Below are 12,169 nucleotides of genomic sequence, written 5' to 3'. Positions count from 1 at the left end.
GAATGGGGGGTTATTGCTTAAGGGGAACCGAGTTTCTGTTTAGGATGATAAAAAATTTGAAAATAGATATGGTGATGGTTGTACAGCATTGTGAATGTACTTGATGCCCCTGAATTGTACACTTAAAAATGGTTGAAAAGGTAAATTTTATGTTATATATATTTTACTACAATAAGAATAAAATTAAAGACAAAAACCAAAGAAGTATGACCCCTGTCCTAAGCGGCTTACAGTCCAGTGAGAGGTGTGGAATTCACAAGTGAAGAATGAATTCGAGCACAGTCAGCTCTGAGGCTGAGAAACAGAGATCAGAAGAATAGTAGAAGCCTTTTAAAAAGTGAGCCTCTGGGCGGGAGCAATCCATGCAGGGCGGCTGGGCTTGGCCCTAGAGGACCAGAGTGCATCCCAGGCGGGGAGGTGTCATGAGCAGAGGGACGGCTTGCAGGAGTGAGACTAGCCGACTGAATAGAGGGGATGGGCTCCACGCAGGGGGCTGTGGGGCGCCCTGCAGGCTCTCGAGCGTTTACCTGACGTGGGAGAACGCGGTTTTGTGGCAGCTGGTGTGGAGTTGGCTGGCTCAGGGTTCGGTAGAAGTCGGGGGCCTGATGGTAAAGGGTGAGATCAGGCAAAGGAAGGTAATCCAGGCCTGGTGAGCTGAGGCTTAAACAAGACAGCGAAGGGGGAGAGGGAGAGACAAGTACTCGAGAAGGAACCAAGAACGCTTGGTGGCCGATAGGCTGAAGAAGTGGGGGCGGGGGTGTTGGAGAGACGAGAAGAATGTTCTGTGGGTCGCAGAAACACACTGCAGCCCTGAGGGTGGATGGGCCGGCCGCCTCAGCCTCAGAGGGACTGAACCCTGTCTTCATTTCTGGGTGCTTATTGAGGACTTGCAGTGTGCTCGGGGCGGACAGACCCGGCCCCTGGCCTCTGGGAGCTCCCCGTCTACCGTGTAGCTGGGAACCAGGGACAGCGCTGGGAATCGCTGAGACTGCCATATTGCTGAGGCTCTGAAGGAGCGGTCGGTGGTCCTGGGGTTTGAGAGATTTGCCTGGGGTTGGAGGATTGAACTGAGGATGGCAGACAGAGGAGTACGTGCTAAAGCAAATGGGAGAGAGAACTTTCCAGGCAGAGGGCACAGCACACGCCTCTGGGCAGTGGAAGGCAGGCAGGCGTAGCGGCAGAGCAGAGCCCGAGTGGAGGAGGTGAGGCAGAGCACGCCAGGCCCCAGGGCTTGGGCTTTCTCCGAGGAGGACAAGGAAGCCACTGAGCCTTTTAGGCAGAAGGGTTATGTGACCAGATAGGCTTTTCCAAAGGATTGCATTGCGGTGGGGGGTTGAATGGATGGGTCAGTGCCTGGTAGGTTATCACATGCACACAGAAAGAGGAAAGCGTTTCACTTCCGGGTCAGAGGTCTCACCTGATCGTGCCCCCTTGCATCCTGGAGTGTGGACATTTCCAGATACTCGTCACAGACTGGAAGACCCACATCCCAGTCGTGCTGACAGACATCCCTTGTTAACACACTCAGTAACACAAGAACTCTCTTGGAGGCATCACTTAGTTCTCTGGCCGGTATGCACTCTGTTGCCCCTCCTTTCTGCTTGCCACACCTCGCTTAGCTTTTTCCAGAACTGCTGGTGGAGAGGTGTTCTCTCTCGTGGGTTACGTGACAATTACTCGTCCTCGCCTTTGCTCGCATAAGACACATCCCGTCGCCTAATCCATGGAAACAGCCATCACGTGAGTCCTGGCCCGTCCGACACTCCTTGCACAGAGCAGCCAGCAGCCCCCAACCTCCCCAGCTCTCCCCACTGCACAGCGTAGATTTGGTTTCCAGTTCATGACCGACACCCACACCAGTGGGAGATCTTGTGGAACTCGCGGACACATGTCGAGTTACCCCCAGCTTCTTACCACAAGCACGTGGACAGGCTGCTCGGTGTCGGCAAAGGCGCCAGGAGCTCCTTGCATCGCAGTTCTCTAGCAAGCCGCTAGTTCTCCTCCGCAGGGTCGGGGTGAACAGTGGAGACGCCTGTCCTCAGGGGAGAAGGATCTCAGGTCAGTGAGTAAGATGACAGTCAGGTACAGTCAGCATTCCCCTTCAGAGCCCCCAGGAGCCCAGTGATCGTGTCTCAGTCCAGCCAAACCAGGTTTCCCTTCAGGACTGGACAGCTCACATCTTCTGCTGAGCGCTTCCTGTGCGGTGATTGCAGCTGCCATGTTGTGTTAAGGAGGCTAGTTTCATCCATGTGAAAGTGCATGGGGTATTTCATATGGGGTAGGATGGCAGGGGAAAGTGCCCACACCGTTTCAACAGGTGAGATCCCCCCATCTCCTTCCCTCTCTTTCTGTCTCTCTGTGTGTGTCTCTCTCTTTGTCTCTCTCTGTCTCTGACTCTCTCTCCCCATCCCCTACCCTCACTTTGCAAAGTTGGATGAGACTGTGACACACTTCTCCTGTAATGTTTACTTCACCTTTTTGAATGTGGTCATTATATCAACTGAATATAACACTTAATTTATAATTAAAAAATTTTCCCCAACAAAATCTGTCACTATTGATGCTTTTGAACCAAATTGTTAATTCTGCCTGAGGGATGTGGAATAAAATAGATAATAAATAAGGACCCGATGAAGTCAAAGGTCCTAATAAAAATGAGACTAAAACGAATGGAATGTACTCTTCTCTCCCTTCTGTTATTTTTAAAAGACTTTATTTTTTAGAGCAGTTTTAGATTTACAGAAAAATTGTGCAGAAAGTACAGAGAGTTCCCACATACCCTGTTCCCCCACTCACCCCCCCACCAGTTTCTTCTATTGTTAACATCTTTCATTAGACGGTACGTTTGTAACAACCGTTGAACCAATATTGACCTTCCATTATTTTTTTAAATGGGAATCTGTCTTTGGGGATTTGTGCGATTGAATAATGCAGATTGAAAGGGATTTTTAGCCACGAACCCAGTGCTGGCAGAAACAGTGGAAGCTTCTCGCTCTGTAACTAGAGGGTCGTGGTCGCTCCCCGACAAGCACGTGCTCCCAGAGTAGCTCTTTATATGCCGTTACCCTCAACCTCAGGGGGGACTTCTGCACTTGGACAAGCTCCAAGAGCATTGGTTTGGGCCAGTGAGACGTTCCATGGAATAGAATCCTTTCATTTTCTGTAGAATGTGCCTTCACGACTCTGGTTCACATTAGCAAAATGACAGACACACTCGGTCACCCTTTTTCTTGTTATATTACTAATCATCTCCAAAAGATAAGGACTGAACACCTTGTAATTAGATATGATGATTGTCTAAAATTAATCCATTCAAAGTTTCATAAAAATGACTAGCTTGACCTTTTCTCCTATGAGCAAAGAGTTCAAGGTAGTCTCTAATCCGTAATGATGAAATAAAATCAACGTGGATGTTTAAACAGTTGCTGTTTCTTTGTATGAAAAGCAAATATTTGTCTTCCATCAGATTTTTAAACTGTTGAACATGTGAAATTGTATGCACAGAAAGATTTTAGAAAAAAAGGCCTAGTGAGTGTGCAGATGTTCTGTGATTTTACTTCGTGTTTAAAGCCGGAGCAGTGAATTCCATGGGTCCCAGGCCTGCGCTCCCTTCTGAGAGCCGGGTTCCGGGAACGTGACTAATGCAGGGTTGTTCACAGCCTTACCATCCTTGGTCATAACGGTGCTCAGGGCTGCAGTGGGGCTGCCAAGACCGCAGCGTAGCCCTGTTAATATCACATGACAGTCGGAGGTTTTTTGGAAAACCTCCTCTGGCCCACTGTTTATACGCCCCCATTGATATTTGTCTGAAGATAATTTTACAGTCAGTTTACTTACAATTGCGTCAGAGTCGTCTCGGCCTGCTTCTTGGAGAGGTTCTGCCAAGTATGACTTTAACAGGGAAGTGGCTTGTGCAGACCTGGAACCAAAGAACCCCTCATAGCACCATAAACCACCACTTTGTCTCCCTGGTTCTGTGTCCCTGTCACTTGAGTGGGGTTTCGTGTTGTTAATATTTATGGACTTGATTAGGGTGGAAAAAACATTAAAGGAAAACTTTGGAAAATGAACTTCTGATTTCTCATTTCCACTTAGTGATAGATGCATGTGTTTATATGAGTAAATTGTTGAACTCTTTTCACTAAGACCATTGTAGGTGGCGTATTTCACAACCTTGGAAAATGCAGACATTTTTGGAGTAAATCAAAACTGGAGGCCAAAAGTATTGGCTCTGAACTGGACTGCCACTTGCAAAGCACCGTTGGAAGGAATGATGGATCGCGGGAACGGCGGCACAAAGCGATCTGAAGTCATACCAACCCCAAGTGGATGAATAGTCCTTTGTGGACATAAAGAGAGCGTGGGCTGGTGTGTGGAGCAGGAGAAAGAGTCAGTTCTGTGCTTGGGGCTGCAAGAGCACACTCAGAATGGGGCTTTCTCCCTGTGTTTTTAGATTCGCTAATTTATTCGTGTCATTTTGAATCCTGTAAAAAGATTCTCTAGGGGCCGGCCTGGTGGCGTAGTGGTTAAGTTTGCACTCTCCACTTTGGTGGCCTGGGGTTCAGATCCCACGTGTGGACCTATATACTGCTCATCAAGCCATGCTGTGGCAGCATCCCACATACGAAATGGAGGAAAATTGGCACAGATGTTCGCTCAGTGACAATCTTCCTCAAGCAAAAAGAGGAGAATTGGCAACGGATGTTAGCTCAGGGCCAATCTTCCTCACAAAAAAAAAAAAAAACGAAAAAAAGATTGTCTAAAGTTAAATTTTAACAGCCCTCTAATTTGAAAAGATGGGCTGATATTTGCTGAAAGCAGCTGTGTCAGACCTAAGAAAGAAGCCATTCCCCCGGGAAAACACACAAACAGCAGAAGCCTCCCTTGAAAGATAACCTAGCTGGGCTGTGAAGCATTTTAAGGGCTTTCAAGTTATTTTTAGAAAAGCACAAAAATCTGAGTCAAAAATCAGATATATATATTTTTTTTGTTCCTGCTTCCTTTTCCTTTTCTTGTCCCTTCTCCTTGATTATTTCCATTGCTATTTTTACATGCTGCTTTTGTGGAGAAAGGCACAGTGTGAAATATATTTATTTAAGCGCAACTAAAAATAATGAAATGCCTATCTCTTATGAGGAAACTCAACCAGCCTGTTGAAATAACAGCAGTAAATATAAATCGGCAAAGATCAGAGATACAAGTTAAGAGTCAGCATTCGCTTTGGAAATGGAATGATGAAAAGCACATCAACTTGATATCATACCAGCGATGTCCACCCCGGCAAATCAGAGTTGGAAATTGTCTAGTGATGCAGGACCACCAACCACATTTATTTAGACTGACTTAAAAAACATCCCTTTTTTGGGCTAACTCCCCCGACAAAAACTATTTTCTTCCTTGATTGTCTAACCGTTCTCTCTTTTGGCTCACTTAGGCCATTTTATCAAAAGAGATCAAACACAAATACTGCCAGGTTTGCGTTGTAAGAACTTTCTTTGTTGACAGTAAAGTCAGGAGAGCGTGTGCATTGTCAAGCAGCTGCAGGACGCCCGGTGTCCCGGTGGCTACTGGGAAGGATGTTTAAGAAATAGTAGAAGGAAGGAAGGGCAGTGGGAGAGAAAGGCAGCGCCCATTTATCACACACCCTGTGCTGGCCCCTCACCTCCTGCAATCCTCCCAGAAACGCTTGCTTTATGGCCGGCGAGCCTGAGGTCAAACCTTTGGTGAAGTCCTAGCAGGAAAAAGCAGCAGAGTGAGACAAACCGTGTTCTTGCCATCGACCCTCAAACCCAGGAGGCGGGAAACCTGCTTGAGAAGCCCACACTCATAAAGCAACCAGAGAAGCTGCCAGATGTCATGTATAAATGCTGTCATTGGGGCTAACATGTCCCATCTTGACTTGGTCTGGGAATAAAGGAAAAGTCCAGCTTTACCCACACTGGCTCTTTGAGGGGCCCACCCAGTGGTGTAGTGGTTAAGTTCATGTGCTCCGCTTCAGTGGCCTGCAGTTCACAGGTTCGGATCCCAGGCATGGACCTAACACTGCTCATCAAGCCATGCTGTGGCGGGATCCCACATAAAATAGAGGAAGATTGGCACAGATGTTAGCTCAGGGCCAATCTTCCTCACAAAAAATAAATAAATACATATACTGGCTCTTTGAGTTTGATTCTCCCTCAACCTAGAGTCGTGCATATCTGACCCATTTTTCCTATTTTCTTTTTTTTTTTTTTAAATCTTTCACATCATTTTAATGTTCTTTTTTTTTTAAAGATTTTTTATTTTTTTCTTTTTCTCCCATAGCCCCCCAGTACATAGTTGTATATTCTTTGAGGTGGGTCCTTCTAGTTGTGGCATGTGGGACGCTGCCTCAGCGTGGTCTGATGAGCAGTGCCATGTCCGCGCCCAGGATTCAAACCAACAAAACACTGGGCCGCCTGCAGCGGAGCGCGCGAACTTAACCACTCGGCCACGGGGCCAGCCCCCCATTTTTCCTATTTTCTTTCCCACAAATTGGCAAATAACAAGTGTGTTGGTTTCAGCCTAGGTCTTGTGAAACCTTTCATTTTCCAGATTTGTATCATTCCCTGGGTGACGCAATCCACTTTTGTGAAATATATGAAAATATTGGAACTTTTCAAAAAAGGTTTAAATTTGGGGGGATTTGCCATGAAAATGTTTTAACGGGTAAATTCCCACAGAACTACTCTAATTTATTTTAATCTGATTATATTTGCAATCTGTGGTCCTCCTGGCAGGGGGAGGAGAGGCCACCTGCTCCTTGCAAAGGGGAGAGCATTCTGTTTGCAGGCCGAGAGGGGGCGGGATCTGAGTGGGTCTTGCTCCGGTCATGGCTTCTGTAGCTCGATAATTGCACAAGCTCCTTCTGTAAATGGCTTGATTAAAATTCTTGATGACTTTAGTAATCGCCACAAGGCTAAGGGAATCTAATGTTCTTGAATTTCTTCCATACTCATAATATATCCAGTAACCATGTTAGTAATCAGACAAATTCTCCAAAACGTGCAGCCAGCTCCATTTCTCAGCTTTCATATGTTTGTATGCCGGCTCATCCCGCAGCCTCATTAACCAGCCAGCCAGGAAGGGAACTTCCCTTTTCATTCATTCATACGGTGCATGTTTGTTATATAAATCTCATCTTTTATAAACTCTTTGGAGACCAATTTTTGTAAGTAGTAAAACGGGGAAAGATCCTGAGCAGATGATAAATTTAAATAAGACTTTAGATGTTTTCTGAACATGACTTCATTTCGTGGCTTTTGAAACTTTGGTCAAATGGGCAATTTTGTCCCTTGCACCCCAGGATCATGGAAAATGGAAGTGGGAGAAGAGTCACAGGTCAGCTTTCTTAGCTCAACAGTTGATTAACAAAACAACCACAGTGAGAAAAGTACCATTCCATAGGTGTTCAAACACGTATTCAAAATTGTAGTTAGCAGAAAATCTCAATATTTTAAATATTCTTCACTAAGTTGGTCTGAGTCCTTGAATGTGATCCTCGCTTATCAATGTTTCTATCAAAAACACAGGCGCACACACACAAAGGATAATTATCATTATGAGTATTATATCCTTTCCAAAGGGGTGGAATATGGTAACTACTGAAATCTGCAGTATACTATTTAGAATCGATTACGTTAAAGAAAAAGTCCTAATTCCGCTTCAATCAATAAGAGGAAAGAAAAGGTTATTCAGAAAATAAGGCCTTTAAAATGACTGACCTGGATTTCCGCTTCCTATAGGGATTGTCATGTTCACAGACCCATATTCTGAGTTACTCACTGAAACCTCATGAGTTCAACACTGGCCGGCATTCCCTTTTGTGAGTTTTAGCAGAGAACTATTTAAGAAGAAAAAAATAGTCTCACAAATAAACTTATATTTTAAAAAAACAGATGTAGCTCTTGGGGCTCCAAGGCCTCTTAACAGAAAACATCTGCTGGACTTCCTGAATTTTTCTAGGACCTTGAGAACACACCCACACATTTCCAGCTTTTTCCCTAACCATTGAGTTGGCTCAGCAGTGCTCAGTGTTGTAACTCATGGTTCCATCCAAACAGTTGTTCAGTTTTCCTTTTATTATAAATTCATTATCCATTTGCTTATTCCCTAAGTATGTCCGATTACACACGGTTGTCTGGGAGGGAGGAAGCCGCAGAGAACGTGTCTATAGGTAGAAGGGTCGTCAAAGCTGAAACCTAGTTTGTAAATGAGGTTGGTTTTTTGGGTTTTTTTAGTATTAGCTTTGGCTTTGCTCAAGGGAACCAAACCAACTCATTTTAGTATGACCTGTGTCTTTTAAAATGAATAATAAGCTAAATACAGTAACATGCAGAATAGTCCATGTCATTTCGTGAAGGTGCTTCCCCTATAAACGCAAGGGAACCTAATTTGACGCGTTTAGAAGAAACAATGGGGTTTTATTTGCATGTTTGCCTGCCCATGGGAACTGAAACAAACAAAACTTATTTTAGAAAAGCTTCTTCAAGGTTCACATTTTGTTAGGAAACCGTTCAGCTCCGTTACTTTCTAAGTAGCTCAGTTTCATTGCAAAATGAACTCTGATACGCTCGTCTCAGTCAACTCAAGTCCGTCCACTCAGGTTATGTCCACAGCTATTTTGAAGGATTCTCTGGGTCTAAAAGATCTTAAACATATCTCTGTGAATCAGTTACTGGTCAAAACAAAAAAGTATTATGAGGTAGCAAAACGTATAATAATGATGTGTTTCGGTTACTATTATTTAAGCTAATTGCCTTTTTAAGATAAACTTTCTGGGCCAATGGAGCTCTTAGGATCTGAACACGTATTTGAAGGTTCTGCTTTTCCTGTAAAATGCAAGACTTGTAAAAGTCAATATATTTTAATCATTCCTTTATTCAACCAACATGCTGCCACCCACTGTGTGCAAGACACTGTGATATAGATTGGAGATGCAAATTTGAATAAGGCATGGCGGCCCCCCCCCCACCCCCACCCCAGCAAGTACCGCCCAGGGGAGGAGAGAGCAGGAAGCCCTCCTAGCAAAGACATAAGGGGTGGCACATGCTGGGCCACTTGCGTGTGCCCAGATTATGGTGACACCGAAGGGGAGCAGCCACATCACTTGGGAGGGTCCTTGGATGGGCTCACCATTGGAAAGTGCGTGTGGTAAAAAGAGCAGGGACAAGGGACGAGATCTAAGGAGTAGCATCATTTAGGAGCCGAGAAGGAAGCCCCTGAAAAGAACATGGAGAACGAGCAGTAGAGAGACGGGGGCCATGAGAGTGGTCCTCTGGAAGGAGGGTGGTCTGCAGCATTGATGCCTCAGGGAGGCAAGGATGGAGCCAAGACCCTTTTTTAAAGCAACGAGTTGAGAAGAGAAAAGGAGAAGAGGGTGGTAGCTAGTGGGAGATGTGGGCTGGAGGAATTATAAAATTCCTGCAAAATCCAAACTCAGCAGATTATTTCAGAGATCAAAGAGGTGAACTGTGGTTGGAAAAGGTCTTTGTTCAGAGGACCAGCAGGGAATAAACGCTGGCGGATGCCCCAGAGGTGCTGGGGAAGGGTGAGACTGGTGATGTGGAATCTCTTAAGGACCAGCTGGCGTGGACCCCTGGGGCTTCGTGTTTGTGTCCCAGAAATGCCCGCTGGACAGTGCCAGGCAAGCTTTCCAGTGGGGAGCATTAAGTTGGGACTGCCACTTTCCCACCCCTTCCCACTTCCTGAGTTAACTCCCAGACCGGTCAACTTTACTGCTGAACATTTTCCTAGAAGGGCGTAGAACTTTGCCAGGGGGGCCCTTCAACTTAGACAAGGGGAGGGGCTGGAGGCCTGAATGACCTCCCACAGCCATGGGCTGGAGCTCACCCAGGGCCCCGCCTGCAGTCCAGGCTCATACCCCTGCTTCTCTGCTCTCTGCAGGTAGACCCAGGACACACTTTTGTTCAGAAATGGCAACTGTGATTATGGAATTTAATGAGTTCCAATTGAATAATTTATAGACCATTTGAAATCGCCTCATTTTTTTTCCCCTTGGTTTTTGGTTTCTGGGGTTTTTAAAGAGGGAGAGAGGCTGATGTCTCTGCCCACCAGCTAGTGGCCTTTGGTTTCCATGCCGATCAGCGTGTTCCCAGAGAGCTTCCCAGGAGCAAGCCGGCGTCGGCTCGGCACCTTCTTGTGGTCTCTAGGCATGAGCCTGGGAGGTAGTTGAAAATCATTTTCCGATGAATCACTATCAGAGCGGAAACCATGCCAGCCTTTTAGTGGTCAAGACTGCCTCCCGCATTCTTTCCTGGCACATCAGATCCCAGCCTCCAAGAAGGTGCTCCTGTTTTGCATGACAAAGAGGAATATTTGGCTTGAAGAAGTCACTGCTGAACAGAGCAGCCAGTAAATCCATGACAGCATCAGCCATAAATCCCAGATGCAAACCAGAGAGTGAGTTGTCCTTCGTACCAGCAATGTGTCTGAAATCAGAGAAAGCCTGCAGAAGCCAGTATCGCCGCTATAGACATTTATGGCCGGCCTCCTCGATCATCGCGGAAGTCAGAAGTGAGGTGTTCGCCAGCGTTCATGGGATGCAGGACACTGCACCGTGCTGGACGTAGTCTTGAAAGACTTGCATACCGCCTGGTCTTAAAGAAGTGACAGTGTAACCAGGAATGTGCCAGTACCTTAGCAGAGATAAACCATTTGCACATGGACACTGCACTGTCCCATGACCTACTCTAATGTGACTAAAACCAGGTCCATCTTGGGGCACATTCCAGGGAAGGTTGAATTACTGGGGGCACCAAGGGTGTCTCCACCATGTTAGGTGTGGCATCTAGATGGATGGTATCGCCGCGAACTGAGAGAGGGGCAGAGAAGCAGAGGGCTGGTCGCTGTCCTGTGGTTCTGGCAAGGAGCGGAGCTGGAGGCAACGAGGGCCGAGTTCCCTTTCAGGTGTGCCGAGTCCAAGGCACCTGTGGGACATGAAGGTCGGGCCACCCAGCAGGGAGAATGTGTCGTCTAAGTGTTTCCTGCCTCTATTTGGAGTGAACGAGAGATCTCACCTCCAGAGTACTGGCAAAAGAGCTAAGGGCAAAACCCGCAAGAAGACCAGCCCTTTACAGAATGGGAATCAGGACAGGAGGCCAGGGAAGATAAGTCAGAGGTGTGCAAAGAAACACCAAAAGAGTCGATGTCCTCGAGAGAGGCCACAACGCTGGGCGCTGCCAAGGCCCTGGCGGAGGAGTTACATCATCGCTGACCATCGGGGAGCATTTGTCCAAGTGGCCAGGCAGGAACCTGCTCACCCTGGCTTGAGGCACCAATGGGGATAGGAAGTGGCTTTGGAATGTGTCAGATTCTATTTGAATACAGAAAAAATGCTACCAATCGCAACGCTTCCCAAAAAGTAATGAAACCACGCTCTGAGATGCAATGTCAGCGCAGCTGGGGAGCATCATGCTGCACTGATCTCCCCAAGGCCTGCCATTTCTCCCTTCCCTGTTGGAGATAATGGGCATCCCACTGGTTGAGAAAGCGCCAGCCCTGGAAAGCACCCTCTCTGGGCCATCGTTGGATCACAGGTCCTTGAGGAGTGAGGAAGACGAATGTTTGGACATGAAAGGCCTTCCATGTGGCCAGGCACAGGCACAGAGAGAAAACTCCAGACACGCTCCCTATGGTGCCTCTGTCTGGCTGCACACCCCATTCAAAGTAGGACAGACCCAGAAAGTGGCCATGATGATGATGAAGAATAAGATAGCCACACACGTACACACACAGACACACACACGCAAAGGGGAATGCCTCACGAAGACATCGTGGGTGAGGCTTTCTGGGGGTAATCCCATTAAGAAGGTGAACTCCTAATTTGTGATAAACCACAATGTGGATATTCTAACCCCCAAGGAAAGCAAGAATTTACCATGTTAGTCACAGCCCTCTCAAGTCTGTACTTTAACTCTCTCTGTAACCGCTCCCTCTTTATGAAGTGAGCCATCTGCATCTTCGCTTCTCTTCTGTGATGCTGTAAGATCTTTGCAGAACCTCAGATGCACGGGAAGCGCATCAGGAATAAGTGTCTGCCTTGGAAACGCAGCTGTCTTCAGTTGTTGCCTTCTGTTTTGTGGATGAAAACTGCTGTTTATTTTTCTTTCAACAAATGCCATTGAGGAGA

At 46.6% G+C, this 12,169-nt stretch overlaps 1 protein-coding gene and 1 long non-coding RNA gene across 2 annotated transcripts in view; one reads left to right on the top strand and one right to left on the bottom strand.

Annotated features, from left to right (window-relative positions):
- Positions 1-12,169, top strand: part of COL4A2 (collagen type IV alpha 2 chain) — a 191,115-nt gene that overhangs the window by 80,754 nt on the left and 98,192 nt on the right. The window lies entirely within an intron of this gene.
- Positions 1,855-7,814, bottom strand: LOC124240862 (uncharacterized). Its single transcript, XR_006889038.1, has 3 exons — positions 7,743-7,814; positions 3,838-3,919; positions 1,855-2,032 (listed from the first exon to the last, which is right to left on the bottom strand). It is a non-coding gene; the product is annotated as an uncharacterized LOC124240862 (long non-coding RNA).

This window comes from Equus quagga, chromosome 6 (genome assembly GCF_021613505.1).
Source record: "Equus quagga isolate Etosha38 chromosome 6, UCLA_HA_Equagga_1.0, whole genome shotgun sequence".
NCBI classification, from domain to species: Eukaryota; Metazoa; Chordata; class Mammalia; order Perissodactyla; family Equidae; genus Equus; species Equus quagga.
Note: the sequence above shows the minus strand (reverse complement) of the source record. Positions and strands in the feature narration are given on the sequence as shown.